Genomic DNA, 17,762 nt, shown 5'->3' with positions numbered 1-17,762 from the left:
ATTGTATGATAGATATAAATAGAGACAACAAGAATTCAAAAAGTTAGAGGGATGGAGTTAAATTGTAGAGTCTTTTGTTTTGTTTTTGTTTTTCTGATTTCAAGCTTATTAAAACTTTAGCAGTACAAATTATCCAGATTGCAGATTATCAAAAGATCAACTCAGTGAAATCCACATTAAAAAAAGGGGCAAACATAAAACAACCCAAAAATAATGAAAAGGAACAACATAAAGAAGATTCACTAGCAAGTCTCTCAAACTTAAAATTCAAAACAGAATGGAAATAAGTTTATATAACTCATTCATCCACTTTTGTCTTCATCTGTTTCAGGGCTTGATTCATGATCACATTTTTTATTTCTTTCATGTACACGGTCAATTTCTTGACCCTTTGATTCTTGGTTTTCTTTTTCCACTGAGGATCTGATCTTCTCATCCTCCTTATTTTTCAATGTGGAGGACTTTAATTCATTGTTCTGACTGCTTTGTTTTATTTTTGAGAAGGGACTTTGATCTATATCAGCCTTTTTTCCCCCTGCTATTATTTGAGGTTATTACGATCACGACTTTTACGGTACATTCTTTTCTCACTGTGTGAACTCTTACTTTTCTGTGTGAACTCTTACTTTCTTGGTTTCTGTATTTTTCTTGGTTTCTGTTTTTACCTTCTTCTCTCTCTGAGCTCCGTGGGTCTCTCCTCCTTCTCCTCCTATCTTTACTTCTTAATCTTCCTGGTGGTGTTCTTCTCCCTCGGCTTTGTGACCATCCTCTTCTCCCGTATTCCTGTTCTCTGAATCTATGGTACTCCTTTCTTCTGCTGCAATCTCTGTCATGGCTTCTTGATCTCACTCTTCTTTTTCTGTCCCTACTTCTGCTTTGCTCTCCTGTTCTGCTATTATAACTGTGTTTATGTTGAGTTACATCACATTCTCTACTCCTGGATTGTGTACATCTATCCTTTTCCTTAGTTTTACTATGATCATGCTCATTACTCTTTGATTCTAACTGTTTAGACTTCTCTTTACTTCTACCCCTTTCCTGATCTTTTCCTTTAGAATCAGGCTGCTTTACTTTTTCTTTAACATTCTCATGATCCCTTCTTTTGCTCCTTGATCTCATCCTCTTTTCTTCATGTCTATTACGTTTTGAATATCCTTCTTTACTCTTTGATTTCTCTTTGCTCTTACTCTTAATTTTAGATTTGTCCCTTTACTTTGTTTGTATTATATTTATCATCTTTTTCTGAATTTCTTCTGATGTCTCTCTTTGCTGTTAGACTTACAGTCTTTAACTTTATTTTCCTTTCTATTTTTTCTGTTTGGACTCTCAAATACATTCCTGTGGTTAGTTATTTTTCTCTCTTTTACTCTAACTGGACTTCTCTGATTTTCTTTTACTTCACTCAGCTCACTCTTATCCCCTTTGACCCATCTTTCACCACTTGATACCCTCATTCTTTGAGCTCTCTGCATCTCTTGCCTCCAATGTGCAGGAGTCTCACTAAGGCTGAAACAATCCCTTGATCTGGATCTGGAAGAGTTTGATAACACCTTGATCCTCTTCCTTTAATTTTCCTGCCAGATCTAGTAACTAAAAGTCATCTCTGGTATGAAGCAGGCTGGGAGTTAGATGGATTACATTCTCTTTCTCTTTCTCCCTCTCTGGCTTTTCCTTTCCATTTCATCAGCTTTAGGAGGGCTTTTCCTCATTAGGAATCTATTTTCAGGTACTCTCTCTTCTGGACAGACAGTAGACTGGGGTTGTGCTTTAAGATTTTCAGCTTCACTCTCACTAGATGCACTCTTCTTGCTTTTCTTTCACTTCTTCTTTTCCTTCTTGTGTTTTTGGGATTTTTTCCGATTTTTTTTTTTTTTCCTTTTCTTTGATTTCTCTTCAGAAGCACTTTCGGAATCACAGGAATCAGGTGAGAACTGAGAATCACTTGAGCTATCTTGGTCACTAGATGAGGAGGAGGAAGAAGATGATGATTTATACCTTTTCTTTTCTTATTTCTTAACTTTAGATTTGGGAATCACCTCTCCACAACTGAGTATCTGTACCTCTGTAAATGCTTTGCTAGCGGCATCCGTCTTGTGGTTTTCTCTCTCTTACAACTTCTTGGCTAGAGATTACTTGTCCAAAAACAACATGACACCCATCTAAATGAGAAGTTGGTTTCATTGTTACGAAGAACTGTAAACCATTTGTATCCTTCCTTCTGTTGGCCGTTGACAAAAGAAATTCTTTGTTGTTTTTGACAGCAAAATTCTTGTCTTCAAAAAATCCTTCTTAGGTAGATTCCCCTCCTCGTCCATTTCCTTCACTGAAGTCACCACCTTAAACCATAAAGTCCTTGACAACTCTGTGAAAGAGACAACTCTTACAATGTAATGGCTCTGAGTTGATTTCTCTGTCCCCTTTTCACCTGTACAAAGACAACTAAACTTCTCACTTGTTTTGGGGCACACATCAGAAAATAATTCAAAGACAACTCTTCCAGCAGGTTGTTAATGACAATGTCAAAAAAAAAAAACCGAGGACATTGAAACTTTATTCCCATGGCTCCAATACTTAATCTTCAAATGAAGAAAAGACCAAAAAAAAAACAAGGACAACTGATCCCTTTGCTCCTGTGCCGGTAGAGTTTCCTCTTCTTTGGTCCAGTCCTTTAAACCGTTTCATATCTACCCCTGCCAGAAAAGGAGCTAAAGCCCGCTAACTGCCTCCCTCCCTGACAGTTCAGTCCTAATTGTTGAGGTGGTTTTTGTTTTTTGTTTAGTTTTCTCTTTATTTGCTTGTTTTTCTATTCTTTGTAATCAGAGTGGTCATCAGTTTAAAACAATTGATTATAAGATGTTATTTGCAAGCCTCACATTAACCACAAAACAAAACCATGTAATACACACAAAATAAAAAGCAAGAAATTAAAACATACTGTCAGAAAAAAATTACTTTTATACAAAGGAAGTCAGGAGAAAAGGATAAAAGAAAGAGAGGATCAACAAAACAACCAGAAAGCAAATAAAATGGCAGTGGCAAGTCCTTGATTATCAATAATAACACTGAATAGAAATGGGGTAAATTATAAATTAATCAAAAGACATGAAGAGGCTGAATAAGTTACACACACACACACAAGACCCGACTATATGCTACCTACAGGAAATTTACTTCATGTATTAAAACAGAGATGGGCTAAAAATAAAGAAATAGAAAAAGACAATTCAGGCAAATGGAAACCGAAAAAAGCAGTATATCTACTTATCAGACAAAGTAGATTTGAAGACAAAAACTGTAAAAAGAGATAAGGTCCTTATATAAAGGGGTCAGTTCATCAAAAGGGATTTAACAATTGTAAGTACATATGTGGAAAATATTTGCATTTGAAATACAAATAAAAGGAGTCTCAGAAAGGGAAGAAAGGTAAAAATTTAAAAATTTTTAAAAAGACTGAAAATCTATAACTTTAATGAATTTCTAATCAAAATTTAAACAGGGTTTCCATAGAAATAGAAAAATGGATTTTAAAATTTATACAGAAATGCAAACACTTTGGAATAATTAATGAAAATTCTAAATAAATGATGAAGACTACTCAAATGAGAACAACCAAAGTCTATTCATTTGGAGCTTGCTATAGTAAGAGAGGCAGCCACTACCACTTGTTTTTGGCAGAAATACAAAGCAGGCAAGGCAGTTGGAATAGCTATAACCATTATAATAGCTAAAATTAAAAAGCCTGAAAATAGCATGCATTGGTGAGGATGTAGAACAAATAGAACTCTTATAACACAGCTGGTAGGAATGTAAAATAGTACAACCACTTGGATATCAGTTTGGTAGTCTCCTAAAAGTTAAACTTAAACTTACTGTACTGCCCAACCATTCTACCTCTAAATAGTTAACAGAATTAAAAATATATTTACACAAAACATCATACATAAATGTCCATAGCCAATTTATTTGTAATTGCTAATCATTAGAGATAATTAAAATGTCTCTCAACAGATGCATAGTGTGAAAGGAAAATAAATCTTGGGGCCCCAAAATCACTAAGCTAAAGGGAAAAGTCAAGATGGGAACTGCAGAAGGCAAACCTGCCTTCCCATTCTATTTAATCACCCTTCTGCTCACTGAGATCAATGTATATCTGATTGCCTCCTTTGGATAGGCTAATCAGAAACTCAAAGAATGCAACCATTTGTCTCTCACCTACCTGTGACCTGGAAGCCCATCCCTGCTTCCAGTTGTCCTGTCTTTCCAGACCGACCCAGTGTTCATCTTGCATATGATGATTGACTTCTCATGTTTCCCTAAAATGCATAAAACCAAGCTGTGCTCTGACCATCTTGGACACATGTTGTTAGGACCTCCTGAGGCTAAGTCGCAGGCACACATCATCAACCTTGGCAAAATAAACTTTCTAAATTAACTGAGACCTGTCTCAGATATTCAGGGTTCACAATAGATAAACAAAATGAGATATTTTCATCCAATAGAACATTCTTCAATAAACAAAACAATCCACACAGATAACAAACAAATTCTGAATTAAAGGATCTGAATTAAAGAATTTACATGGCACATACTCTAAAACTGACCACATAACTGGACATAAAACCATTCTCAGCAAATGCAAAAGAACTGAAATCATACCAAACACTCTCAGGTCACAACACAATAAAAATAGAAGTCAAGACAAAAAAATCACTCAAAACCATGTAATTCCATGGAAATTAAACATGTTCCTGAAAGACTTTTGGGTAAATAATGAAGTTAAGGCAGAAATCACAAAGTTCTTTGAAAATAATGAAACAAAGATACAACATACCAGAATCTCTGGGACACAGCTAAGATGGTGTTAAGAGGGAAATCATAGCACTAAATGCCCACATCAAAAAGTTAGAAAGATCTCAAATTAACCTCAAATTAACAACCTAACTTCACAACTGAAAGAATTAGAAAAGCAAGAACAAATCAACCCCAAAGCTAGCAGAAGATGAAAAAGAACAAAAATCAGAACTGAACTGAAAGAAATCGAGACACAAAAAGTCATTCAAAAGATCAACAAATCTAGGAGTTGGATTTTTCTGAAGAAATGAATAAAATACACATACAAAATGAACTTCTAATTTACAATTACAAGGTAAAGATAGAACAGAGGGGGGAAGAAAGAAAAACAAATTCTGCAAGAAAAAGTAGGTGACTTTATACACAATCTCATGGTAAAGCAGATTCCTTTATCTAAAACTAGAAAATAAAGTGTTCTAAAAACCATTTCTAGCCATGTAAAAGTTCAAACATTTATAGCAAAAGACATAATCTTAGTCCATCCAGGCTGCTATAACAGAATACCAGAGATTGGGTGCTTTATAAACAACAGAAATTTATTTCATACAGTTCTGGAGGCTGGGAAGACAAAGATCATGGCACTGGCAGATTTGGTGTTTGGTAAAGGCCCATGTCCTAGTTCACAGAGGGTCATGTTTTCACTGTGTAATCACATGGTGGAAGGGGTGAAAAAGCTCTCTGGGGCCTCTTTTATAAGGGCACAAATCCCATACTTAATGGGACTTGATACATTCCCAAAGGGCCCATCTTCAAATATCACCACCTTAGAGATCTGGTTTCAACCTAGGAATCTGGAGGGATGCAAACATTCAGTCCATAGCAAACACTATAATCAAATTCCAATGCTGAAAAGTGAAAATGGGTGCCTGCAATGTATTTTTAATCTCTTTTACATTGACAAGAAGGAAAATTTCCAAGAGAAAAGTATATGAGATTGTGAATAGGAATTCACAAAAGGAGAAATCCAAGTAGCCAATAGAATATAGAAAAAGTCTTAAAATCTGTACCAGTCAGGAACATGTGAACAACTAATCCAACAATGAGTTATGATTTTATAAACATTATACTGGCAAAAGACCAATAACAGTTCTTACTAGTAGAGACTTGGGAAGGAAATGTTTATTCTTGCACACTTCTGGTAAAATGTAAATTATTCCTGTTTCTGGAATACATTCTAGAAACATTTATTACAATTAAAAATATATACACTCTTGACTCAGTAATTTTACTCTTGGGAATTTGTTCCATAAAAATAATAGTTTCACTACATAAAGATATATTTTTAATGATGTTTTATGCAACATTGTTTGAAGTGGGGGGGAAAAGGAAGATAAAACAAACACCGAACAAAAAAATCCACCAATTGAAGAAAGGTTGACAAAATTGTAACCATTCACACCATAAAATAGTATGCTGCCATGATAAGTAATCAGTTAGAACTTCAACAAGATTTCACTGATGAAAACGAGATCCAGAAAAGTCTGCATGTCAGTTGAGAATGTGTTTGATTGTAAAGAAAAGAAAACTCACTGATCATGGTTTAAGCAAATTGGGGTTTATTTTGGAAATCCAAAGGTCAGCAGTTGCTGGTATTAATTCAGCCACTGAAGATGCTATCAGGCACTCAGCCTGGTATTTCCATCATGCCACCATTAACATTATAGCTTTTATCCTCACATGTGTCCCATCAAGGTCCAAAGATTATATTGTCATTTCAGGTTTTATTTCCACTTTCCAAGAAGGATCAAGGGACAACAACAACAACAATAACAGTCAAATTTATCCCATTTATTAAGAAAGAAAACTTTCCTAAAAATCCTTGCAACAGATTTCCTCTTGGGTATAGTTGACCAGCACAGGGACATTTGCCTGTCCTACCCCTCAGCACCAAAGATGTTCGCTGTGACTTCAAATGTTAAGCTTTCCAGCCTCTATTAGTAAAGGAAGGGTCAGGAAAAGATATTTTATAATTTGCATATATTGTAAAAATATATTTGTATACTATAATCTTATTTTTATAAATCAATGACAAAATTCTATGAATATGCATATGTATTTTTATCTATGATTATATGAGCTTGAAGGAAAATATAGACATATACACACTAAGCCTTTATGTGGATTTCCTCAAGATAGGTAATATGGATAGAGAAGGCATGAAGAGAGAAAGCAAGCCAAAAAAAATTGTTAACTATGATGTGATCTTATGCATGCATTTAAATAAGATATATATATAAATATTTATACATATTTAAAAAATGTTTCCAATGTATCTTTAAAGACAGTAATTTACATCACAGTATGCATAATGAGGAATATTTCATTTGTTATAAAATACATAAACTTATATGTGCCTGGAAAAATAATATCCAACATTCATTGAGCTCTTACTTTGTGCCATACATATTTATACAAATGACTTACCTATTTTAATCCTCTCAACAATGCTATAAGCAACTGGTGTTATCCCCACTTCAGAGATATGAAAACTAAGGCTTAAAGGAGTTCAGTGGCTCACCCAAATAACACAAAAGGTGAGTCAAAGAACATACATAATATTAACATCGCTCACCTCTGGAAGTGGAATAAGGATAGGTTTGGGGAAAGAGGAAGAGAGGTATACACTTTTCCCTTTATTTATATAGAACATTCTCACTATTTTTTGATGAGTTTGTGTTTTATAAACAAGTTGAGATTTTAAAAAAAATTGCAGCCAATTTTATCCCATTTATTAGGACCTACACTTAACCATAGAAGTGAGGAAAGTTTATTTCCTTTTCTATACCATTTCTATATTTAAATTTATTTTCTCCACTTACTTCCCTATATCATTTTTTCTTTACTTTTATTTCTGCCTCCTAATAAAATTGTTTAGTCTCCTCAATATTTCTCCAATTCTCATCTTCAAAGTAAGATAAATTATATTTCCCATCCCCTCACACGCACAGAAAGAAATCCTAGGGAGAAGAACAGACACCAAGCTCTCTTCTCAAGCTTACAGAGCATTACACATGTCAGAGAAATTCATTTTGATGTAAAACAGATCCAAATCCAAACTCCAGAGAACTGAACTGTCAAGCATTATTTGAGGAGGGTGATCAGGCAATGTCTGGGGTCCCATCAGATAGAATTCATTGTCATACATGGTAAGAAGGAAACAGAACTAAGGTAGAGAATGTGGATACCCTCAAAGTCCCTATATTAAACAGAGATTGGAATGCTACACTCCAGTGTCAAATCCCACAACAGTCTGGAGAAACATTTCAACTCAGAGAGAGAAAATCTCTTCAGCCTCTTAAGTCACTAGATCCCTGCCTCTGCTTAGCTCCTGACTTTGAGCATGTTCCAAGTTTCTGTTGGAAATTGCAATGGGGAGTGGATTAAGCACAGCTGGACTTTCACACTTAAACCTTGAGCATTAACGGTTCAGCAAAGCAAGGTTTTCCCATTAGAACTACTGCACTTCCAAGTCCAAACTATTGATAAGCTCCCAAGTTTAGTCCATCTGTAAGAAATATGCAAGCATGTTGCCCATAAACTAGAGCACACATCTTAAAGTGGAATCAGAGTCAAGGAAAACAGCCAAGTGGAAACTGCCTTGACTAAACAAATAGTATTTCTCACACATTGCTGAGGTAAAAAGAATAAAAGTTTTCTCAACACTAACGTATCACATACAGTAACAATTGGACATTTAAGGGATGGGAGAGATCACCATTAAATGAAACTCTTTTTTAAACAGACTCCAAACACACACACACAGACACACAGACACACACACACACACACAGACACACACACACACGTTAATATTCTCCTCTTAATAAAATAATATCTAGAATGCATTTTCAAAAAGTTTGATAATTTAGCTTCAATTCATTATTATTATAATAAATGCATAGAGATATTCTTATTCATAGTGGTGTCAGTTTTAAAAATCTTACTATTTTTAGAACTTGTTCAAAGATGCTGAGTGAGATTTCATCCTAGCTTGGAACATCTAGGGGTTCATATTTTCCTTTATAGCTTTTACTTTGAAATTTACCTGAATTCTCAAAAGACCACAAGAAGTGAGATTTAGAAAACGGGAAACATTCCATAAAAGTATTACTAAAATAATCTAAAATTATGTTTCACTAGCGTAAAGGGAAATCCACTAAGACTCGCCTAGAGGCCAACATTTCTCCATTGTTACTAACATTTTCTAGGAATAACTTTTAATAATTTAGGTTCCCTGTGAGTGGTCTTTTCATGGGATAAGGGAAGGGAAGGCATTGAACGCTGAAAAGAGAGGTAAATGAACTCAAAGACAAGCACAATAAACATGTGCTGATAAAGAGAAGGAATTTTTCCTTTTTAGAAGAAAAATAACAGTAGGAAAATAACAATAATAATAGAAATTAGAAATTAAATTGAATAGACAAAGCTTGCCAATATTTAGTTACCCACCATGGGCTAGTTATGACACCAAGTGTTTTCCTTGTAAACCTCACATGAACACTTTTATTGCTTCCATTTGGAATATGAGAAAACTGGGTCTGAGGGAGGAGCTTGCCCTTGGTCACACAGCTAGAAAGTAGCATAGGTGAAATAAAATACCTATCCTGTCTGATTCTAAAGCCTTGCTTTGAATCACCTGAAAGAAAGAGACGCTGCTTAATATTAGCTACAGAGATAAACAGGGTAGAAAATAGTTGTACAACATATGTGCAAGAGAAGGAGAGGAGAGTTGAAAGCTGAGGAAGGAGGATTAAGGGAGAAGAGGAGAGGGGAAGAGAAGGGAAAAGAGGGAGAGAACAAAATGGGGTTTCCTTGGAGGGCCCTAGGAAGTCACCCAGGGATGATAGGGACTACATTGTTTTTCAAGCTAGATTTTCCTGTTTGTATCCCTCAACTACCAAACTGATTCAAAGCTCTCTTCTTACCTTATACACTTCTGAATCTTATACCACAGATAATTCAGAATCTTTGCTAATGAACCAAAACTGGAGAAGAAGCCAAGCTGTGAGATTCAAGCTCCAGATATGCAAAGGTGGATTGATATTCAGTTGTTGGTAATTAAACTTAACCTAGGAGATATGTCTCCAGAACCTAGCCCAAAGTTTGTAGAACCATGACCATAGAGGGCTGTAATTTCACGATGACCTATTCTGTCAATTCTACCTAAAATAAATAGGGCACTAAGCCACTCTATCCTGCCCTTAAATTCTCATCATTCCATTGGAAATGTAACAGAGAAGCTGCGCTTATAGGACCAAGCAACATAAAATCTATGGGGCCAAGACTTTCTGTAGTATAGTAGCCAGATCAGTTGTGTGTTTCTTTGTTTTGTTTGCAAGCAGTAAAACTGGCTCTGGCTAACTGAAGCAAAGCAGCTTTAGTGGTAGGATATAGGATCATTTGAAAACTTAAAAAATCTCTAAAGAGCCAATCTTAGGGGGAAAAAAGAAGCAGAGATCCAAGCAGCAGGAACTAATCAACAATTAAGGTGACAACACTACAAAGAATCAGCTGCCATCATCGTTTCATCCTGGCATCACTGAACTCTATAATATTTGAAGTCCTCAAAATGAGAAGTGAGTTGGCCTTATTTGGTTCTCTTACTGATCTCTTGGCTAGGGCAACTTAATTGACAGTTCCATCAATAATATGAACACTGGGGAAGAGACAGTTATACAAAGGAAAACTGGGGACAGAGTTCTCAAAAGGGGGGTGAGGTGAGAAACCAGTGTTTTAAGTAAAGGGAAAAAAATCCACTCCAGTATCCCAGTGCTTTGATTTCCCTCAGGGATCTGGATTCTCTCATTCATTCATGTGCATGTATGTGCATGTATGTTCTTTCTTTCTCTCTGTCTCTCTTCCTCTCTGTCTCTCTCTCTCTCTCTCCCTCTCTCTCTCTCTCGACAGGGGTTGAGCAAGAAGTGATAAAGAAAGGAACATGCAGAAAGTGGGATGACTTTCAAAAATATCCAAGGCAACTATTCTGGATGAAAATAATAAGCTTGTGGCACTTTTTTTTTTTTTTAGGTTTTTCAGCCCTTTTTGGTAGAGCAGTTTTAGTTACACAACAAAATTAATAAGGATTAATAAGGAGGGACAGATATTTCCTATATAACATCTGCCCTAGTACATGCATAGCCTCCCCCATTATCAACATCAGCCACCAGAATGGTACATTTGTGAGCCAGTATTATACTGACACATCAATATCACTCAAAGTCCATGGTTTACATTAGGGTTCACTCTGTGTTGTGCATTCTATGAGTTTGGACAACTATACAATGACATGTAGCCATCACTACAGTATCATATAGAATACTGTCATTTTTAAAATCTTCTATGCTCTCCCTACTTAACCCTCGCAACCACTGACCATTTTACTATCTGCATAGTTTTGCCTTTAAAGAATGTCATATAGCTGCAATCATACAGTACGTAATATTTTCAGGTTGGATTATTTCATTTAGTAATACCCTTTGAAGTTTCCTTCTTATCTTTTCATGGCTTGATAGCTCATTTCTTTTTAGCATTGAGTAATACTCTATTGTCTGGATATACCACAGTTAATTTATCCATTCACCTACTGAAGGACATTTTAGCTGCTCCTAGGTTTTGGCAATTATGAATAAAACTGCTACAAGTATCTATGTGAAGGACGTAAGTTTTGTGTGGACATAAGCTTTCAACTCATGAGTAAATATAGAGGCAGTCAATTGCCAGCTTGTATAAGAGTATGTTTAGTTTTATAAGAAACTGCCAAAATGTCTTCTAATGTGGCTGTAACACTTTCCTATCAGCAATGTATAAGAGTTCCTGTTGCTCCGTAGCCTTGTCAGCATTTGGTGTTGTCAGTGTCCCACATATTGGCCATTCTAGTAAGTGTATAGCAGTATCTCATTGTTTTAATTTGCATTTTCCTGCTGACATATGATGTAGAGCATCTTTTCACATGTTATTTGTTATTTGTATATATTTTTAGATGAAGAGTCTGTGATGGTCTTTGGCCCATTCAGACAATTTTAAAAGACTTTTTGAAATGGTATAATAATGGCAGAAATGTTTATTTTTGACACCTTAAAATAGCTGTTTTAAGAAAATGAATTTTGATGAATATGAAGCCCTTTAGTCTGCTGGCACCTTGACATGCAAATCTGGGAGAAGTTATAGAGAGCGTGGAGTTCATAATAGAAGACAGTTTGAAGAGCTGTGGAATAAGAATGTGCAATTGGAAATCAAAAAGTATATTTTGTTAGCAGAAAACCCTGGACTGCTCAAGACATGTACACTGCGACTGCCCTTTAGAGAAAGCCATTTATGGTCTATGTGCCAAAACAAAGCTGAGAGAGGTGATAACAAAGCAAAACAAGATAGAAAAGTGAAATAGTAGAACACACAGATCCAGAGAAGTCTATACGGAAGCATGGGAAACAGGATTAACAGAATAACTGCTTTGACAGCTACTGGTCTTTCAAGTCCAGTTCATGTCCCTCTGGAAGAATGGTGAAATTTCCAGGCCTTGGGGAAAAGATATACCCATGATAAATCCTTCTATAATTGAGCCAGATGGATCGGTTTCTGGTTTACTGCTATTAAAACAATTCCAGTATAAGACAAATACCCTTAGTCAATTTTGCAGCAAAAGTTCATGTCCTGGCCAGGAATCCCAGGAGGCTGGATGCCTGCCAAGATGGGTCATTTGACACAAAGGAAGGAGAGACCTGCAAAGGAACCCTGCTATGGCAGCTTTAGCATCAGGAACTGTGGGGATGAAGATATGAGCATTTGCCAACTCGGACAAATAATAATTATAAACAGAGATCTGAAACTTGCAGTTCTGGCAGGCATTCCATTACTAGCCTCACAGTCTGTGTTGGGTGAATCGTGACACTCCTACCAGCCTCCCTCCGATTGTGAGCAACCGAGTGATGAGGATACTTGTCACTACTTTTCACAGCTCATGAGTGGTGAGCGATTACTGTGATTAACAAGGACACTGGGTTCATTCGCATGATGAACTTGCAGCTTTGGACAGTGAGGAATTATGGTCATTAGCGATTCAGAGTGACTAAAAGTTCATTGGCTAAGGCAAAACCTCAGCTGATGGGGGAAAAGTGATGGAGAGGGGCATGCCCACTGCATGGGGAGTGGATGCTGATATAGAGCCACTAACATGAGAAGCAGAGGACAGACATCAATTGTCATTAATTTGGTTGCATCCACAATGACCCATAATAAACTGACCTTCCCTGACAGAGAGAAAAGGGAAGAGAAAGCAATTATTAACAAAAGGATATTTTTTAGTTTGGAGGGAGGAGGGATTAAAATCCTCTTTATCCTGAGAAAATAAGATTAACTTTAAAACATTTCCATTAACTCTATTTTGGCCAGATTCAAGGATAGTTGAGTCTAAGAAATGCAGGTATATGAAACTGAAAAACTGAACTGAAAAGACTTGGCATAGTGGTTAGTAAACTAGGCTCTGGAATCAGATACATCAAGGTTAATTATCTTCTACTTACCAACTGTGACCTTGTGAAGTTCACTCAGTCTGAAAAACATCAGTAACTCTAAACACTGAATTGCTAAAAGACTCAATGAGAAAAATATTTAGAAATGTGCCTAGCATACAACCCTCAAGAAATATTATTATTAGGAACCACAAAAACAATCTAGAAATCATTTTGTCATTCATTGCAAATCCAAGGGATTCATATACTTTTATGTGCCCATTGAAGTCTGTGTCACTTAGGCATACTTACCAAATTTACAGTTGATATGATACTGTGAAAAATATTCAATTGAAATGGATAACAAAATTGAGATCTCAAATGTTCTTAACTATCTGAGATAATAATCCAACTCTAACATAATGAAAATTGAATTCTGTAACTTATTTCATATCATACTCAGTACTGGGCATATAAAGATGACTAAGAAGGGGGCCATGCTCTCAAAATGCTCAAGGTTCAGTTGGAGAGTGTCTTAGTCCATCTGCATTGCTATAAAGGAATACCTGGGGCTAGGTAATCTATAAAGAAAATAGGTTTATTTGGCTCACAGTTCCACAGGCTGTATAAGAAACATTGCGCCAGCATCTGCTTCTGATGAGGGCCTCAGGCTGCTTCCATTCGTAGTGGAAGGCAAGCCAGTATGTGCAGTGAGAAAGGAAATGAGAGAGAGAGAGGGAGGAGGTGCTATGCTCTTTTTAATAACCAGCTCTTTGGGGAACGAACAGAGGTGGAACTCACTCATTACTATGAGGATGTTACCAAGCCATTCATGAGGGATCCACCTACATGACCCAAACACTTCCCATTAGGCCCCAACTTCAATACTGGGGATCAAATGTCAATGTGATATTTTGAGATGTCAAACAAACCATACTCAAACTATAGCAGAGAGAGATGCACACACCAACAAAGGCAATCCCCTTGTATAAGCATAGTCACAAGGCCATTCCAGAGAAAGGAGTATGTAATCTTCTACAGGATGGGAGGAAGAGAGAAATTGAGGGAGTTTTATCTCATCTGAATTTCAGGCAGAGAAAATACAATATGCAAAGAAATGAAACGTTAAATGACATGTCATATTTGAGAGACTATAGTAGAAAGAGAGAAGTGGTGAGTGAATGGAGAAAACGAGAGAGAAATATATGCTGGGAAAGATACTAAGAGACGTCAAGTGCCATGTTAAAGAATGTAGGTGTTATCTTGAAAGGTACAAGAGAGGAGTTAAGTAGTCGATTCAAAAAATCTATTTAGTAAGCACCTTCTGTGTGCTAGACATTGTCATAGTAAGCACCTTCTGTGTGCTAGACATTGTCACTTAGAATGTATCTGGTAGCAGACAAGATTTCCTGACCTCCTGGGACTTATATTCTAATGACAGAGAGGAATAATATTGAGCATATAAATAAATTTTAAAACTTTTTTCCAAATAGTATTAGGTGCTACCAAATATGCTGCAAAGAAAGTATAATAGGGTAAAGAAATAGTGATGTGGACAAGGATGTTACTTGAGCCAAGGTGGTCTAGGAGTGCTTCTCTCAGGAGGTGACATTTGAGCTGAGGCGTGAATAACAAGAAAATCAAACCAGGCAAAGATTTGGAGACACAACAGTTCGAAGTGTAGAAAAAGAAAAGTAAACTACTCACTCTTTTAAGAAAGTGAGAAGAAGGCAATGAGTTTGGAGCCTGTGAGGAAAGGATGGTAGGAGTTACAACTAGAGAAGAAGGAAGTCAGGAGCCAGATATTGTAGGCCAGAAATTCTCCCTGAGAGCCATCAGGCTAGCCATACCTATGGACATTTCTGAGACTCTGTCAGGGTGGGTTTTTTGTTTGTTTCTCAGTGACAACGACAGAAGCTCCTTCCTGGATTTGAGAAAACACAAAACAGAACTGCAAGGGTTCCTGTAGCACACAGGAAAGTCTACATATCAGAGTTGTGATTCATCTTATATGACTTTCTAATGTCCCACTAAACACTTATTTAGATAAAATGCCAGCTGATAGTTATCCAATCCTAAAATCTAACTTCATTTTAAATCAGTGCATTTTTTAAACTAAAGATATATTAGTCCCCAACTTTTCCAAAAACACAAATGCCTTATAAACTGAGGGAAGATTAAACATAGTTTTGTTCTGAACATTACCAAAAACATTTTGGGATATAATGTCACCATAGCAATGCTGCTTGAGGTGTTTGAGTTACTAATCAAAACACAAACAGACCTGTATCAATCTGCATTTGTTGCTCACATGTTCCTAGTGACTTTACCTATAGGTGCAAGTATTTATTTACTTACATCTTCTAGTGTAATTATGCCTATGTATGTACATGCTGAATATATATTGCATTATTATAAACCATTTTCCTTCTATTTTGCATTATATGAAACTAGGACATTATTTCTATTTACGAATTCATGATCAGATAGGTTATATTATCTGTAAGTTTATTATGAGAGTGAAGTGGGTGAATAAGAATATTTGTTCATAAAATGAAGCTGTTGGCTCTGACAGAGCTGAGGACCCCTATAGGTCATGGCGACGACAGTGGATTTTATTCTAAGACCAATGAGAAATTCAGAGAATATTTTAAAAGGAAGTGTTGTGATCTGATTGGCAGTTTTAAAAGCTCAAATGTCAGTGCCCAAGATGGCCGAATAGGAACAGCTCCAGCCTCTAGCTCCCAGCATGAGTGACACAGAAGACAGGTGATTTCTGCATTTTCAACTGAGGAACCAGGTTTATCTCACTGGGTCGTGTCGGACAGTTGGCACTAGTCCATGGGTGCAGCCCGACCAGTGAGAGCTGAAGCAGGGTGAGGCATCGCCTCACCTGGGAAGCTCAAGGGGGAAGGGAATTCCTTTTCCTAGCCAAAGGAAATTGAGACTCAAAACACCTGGAAAATAGGGTAACTCCCACCCTAATACTGTGCTTTACCAAGGGTCTTAGCAAATGGCACATCAGGAGATTATATGCCATGCCTGGCCCAGAGGGTCCAACGCCCACAGAGCCTCCCTCATTGCTAGCACAGCAGTCTGAGATCTAACTGCAAGGTGGCAGCAAGACTGGGGGAGGGGTGCCTACCATTGCTGAGGCTTAAGTAGGTAAACAAAGCTACCTGGAAACTCGAATTGGGTGGAGACCCCCACAGCTCAAGGAGGCCAGCCTGCCTTTGTAGACTCCTCCTCTGGGTACAGGGCATAGCTAAACAAAAAGCAGCAGAAACCTCAGCAGAGTTAAATGCCCCTGTCTAACAGCTTTGAAGAGAGCAGTGGTTCTCCCAAAATGGAGGTTGAGATCTGAGAATGGACAGACTGCCTGCTCAAGTGGGTCCCTGACCCTTGAGTAGCCTAAATGGGAGACATCCCCCACTAGGTGCAGACTGACACCTCACACCTCGCACGGTGGGGTACACCCTGAGACGAAGCTTCCAGAGCAAGAATCAGACAGCAACACTTGCTGTTCAGCAATATTCTACCTTCTGCAGCATCCGCTGCTGATAGCCAGGCAAACAGGGTCTGAAGTGGACCTCAAGCAAACTCCAACAGACCTACAACTGAGGGTCCTGATTGTTGGAAGGAAAACTAACAAACAGAAAGGACACCCACACCAAAACCCCATCAGTATGTCACCATCATCAAAGACCAAAGGCAGATAAAACCACAAAAATGGGAAAAAGCAGGGAAGAAAAGCTGAAAATTCAAAAAATCAGAGCGCATTTCCCCATCCAAAGGAACGCAGCTCATCGCCAGCAATGGAACAAAGTTGGATGGAGAATGATTTTGACGAGTTGAGAGAAGAAGGCTTCAGTCGATCAAAATTCTCAGAGCTAAAAGAGGAACTACGTACCCAGCACAAAGAAACTAAAAACCTTGAAAAAAGATTTGATGAATGGCTAACTAGAATAACCAATGTAGAGAAGTCCTTAAAAGAACCAATAGAGATGAAAACCATAACATGAGAACTATGTGACAAATGCACAAGCTTCAGTAACCAACTCGATCATCTGGAAGAAAGAGTATCATCGATTGAAGATCAAAAACATGAAATGAAGCGAGAAGAGAAGTGTAGAGAAAAAAGAGTAAAAAGAAATGAATAAGGCCTCCAAGAAATATGGGATTATGTGAAAAGACCAAATCTATGTCTGATTGGTGTGCCTGAAAGTGACGGGGAAAATGGAACCAAGTTGGAAAACACTCTACAGGATATTATCCAGAAGAACTTGCCCAACCTAGTAAGGCAGGCCAACATTCAAATTCAGGAAATACAGAGAGTGCCACCAAGATACTCCTCAAGAAAAGCAACCCCAAGACACATAATTGTCAGATTCACCAAAGTTGAAATGAAGGAAAAAATGTTAAGGGCAGCCAGAGAGAAAGGTCGGGTTACACATAAAGGGAAGC

The 17,762-nt window shown here is 37.2% G+C and overlaps 1 pseudogene across 1 annotated transcript; it reads right to left on the bottom strand.

Annotated features, from left to right (window-relative positions):
* Window positions 1–302: 302 nt before the first annotated feature.
* LOC105540571 lies at window positions 303–2,741 on the bottom strand (annotated as a pseudogene). The gene has a single exon (XR_001006209.1). The product of XR_001006209.1 is annotated as a peptidyl-prolyl cis-trans isomerase G pseudogene (transcript).
* Between the last annotated feature and the right edge of the window lie 15,021 nt (window positions 2,742–17,762).

Source organism: Mandrillus leucophaeus, unplaced genomic scaffold (assembly GCF_000951045.1).
Source record: "Mandrillus leucophaeus isolate KB7577 unplaced genomic scaffold, Mleu.le_1.0 Scaffold222, whole genome shotgun sequence".
In the NCBI taxonomy this organism is placed as follows: domain Eukaryota; kingdom Metazoa; phylum Chordata; class Mammalia; order Primates; family Cercopithecidae; genus Mandrillus; species Mandrillus leucophaeus.
This window is presented reverse-complemented; position numbering and strand designations above follow the sequence as displayed.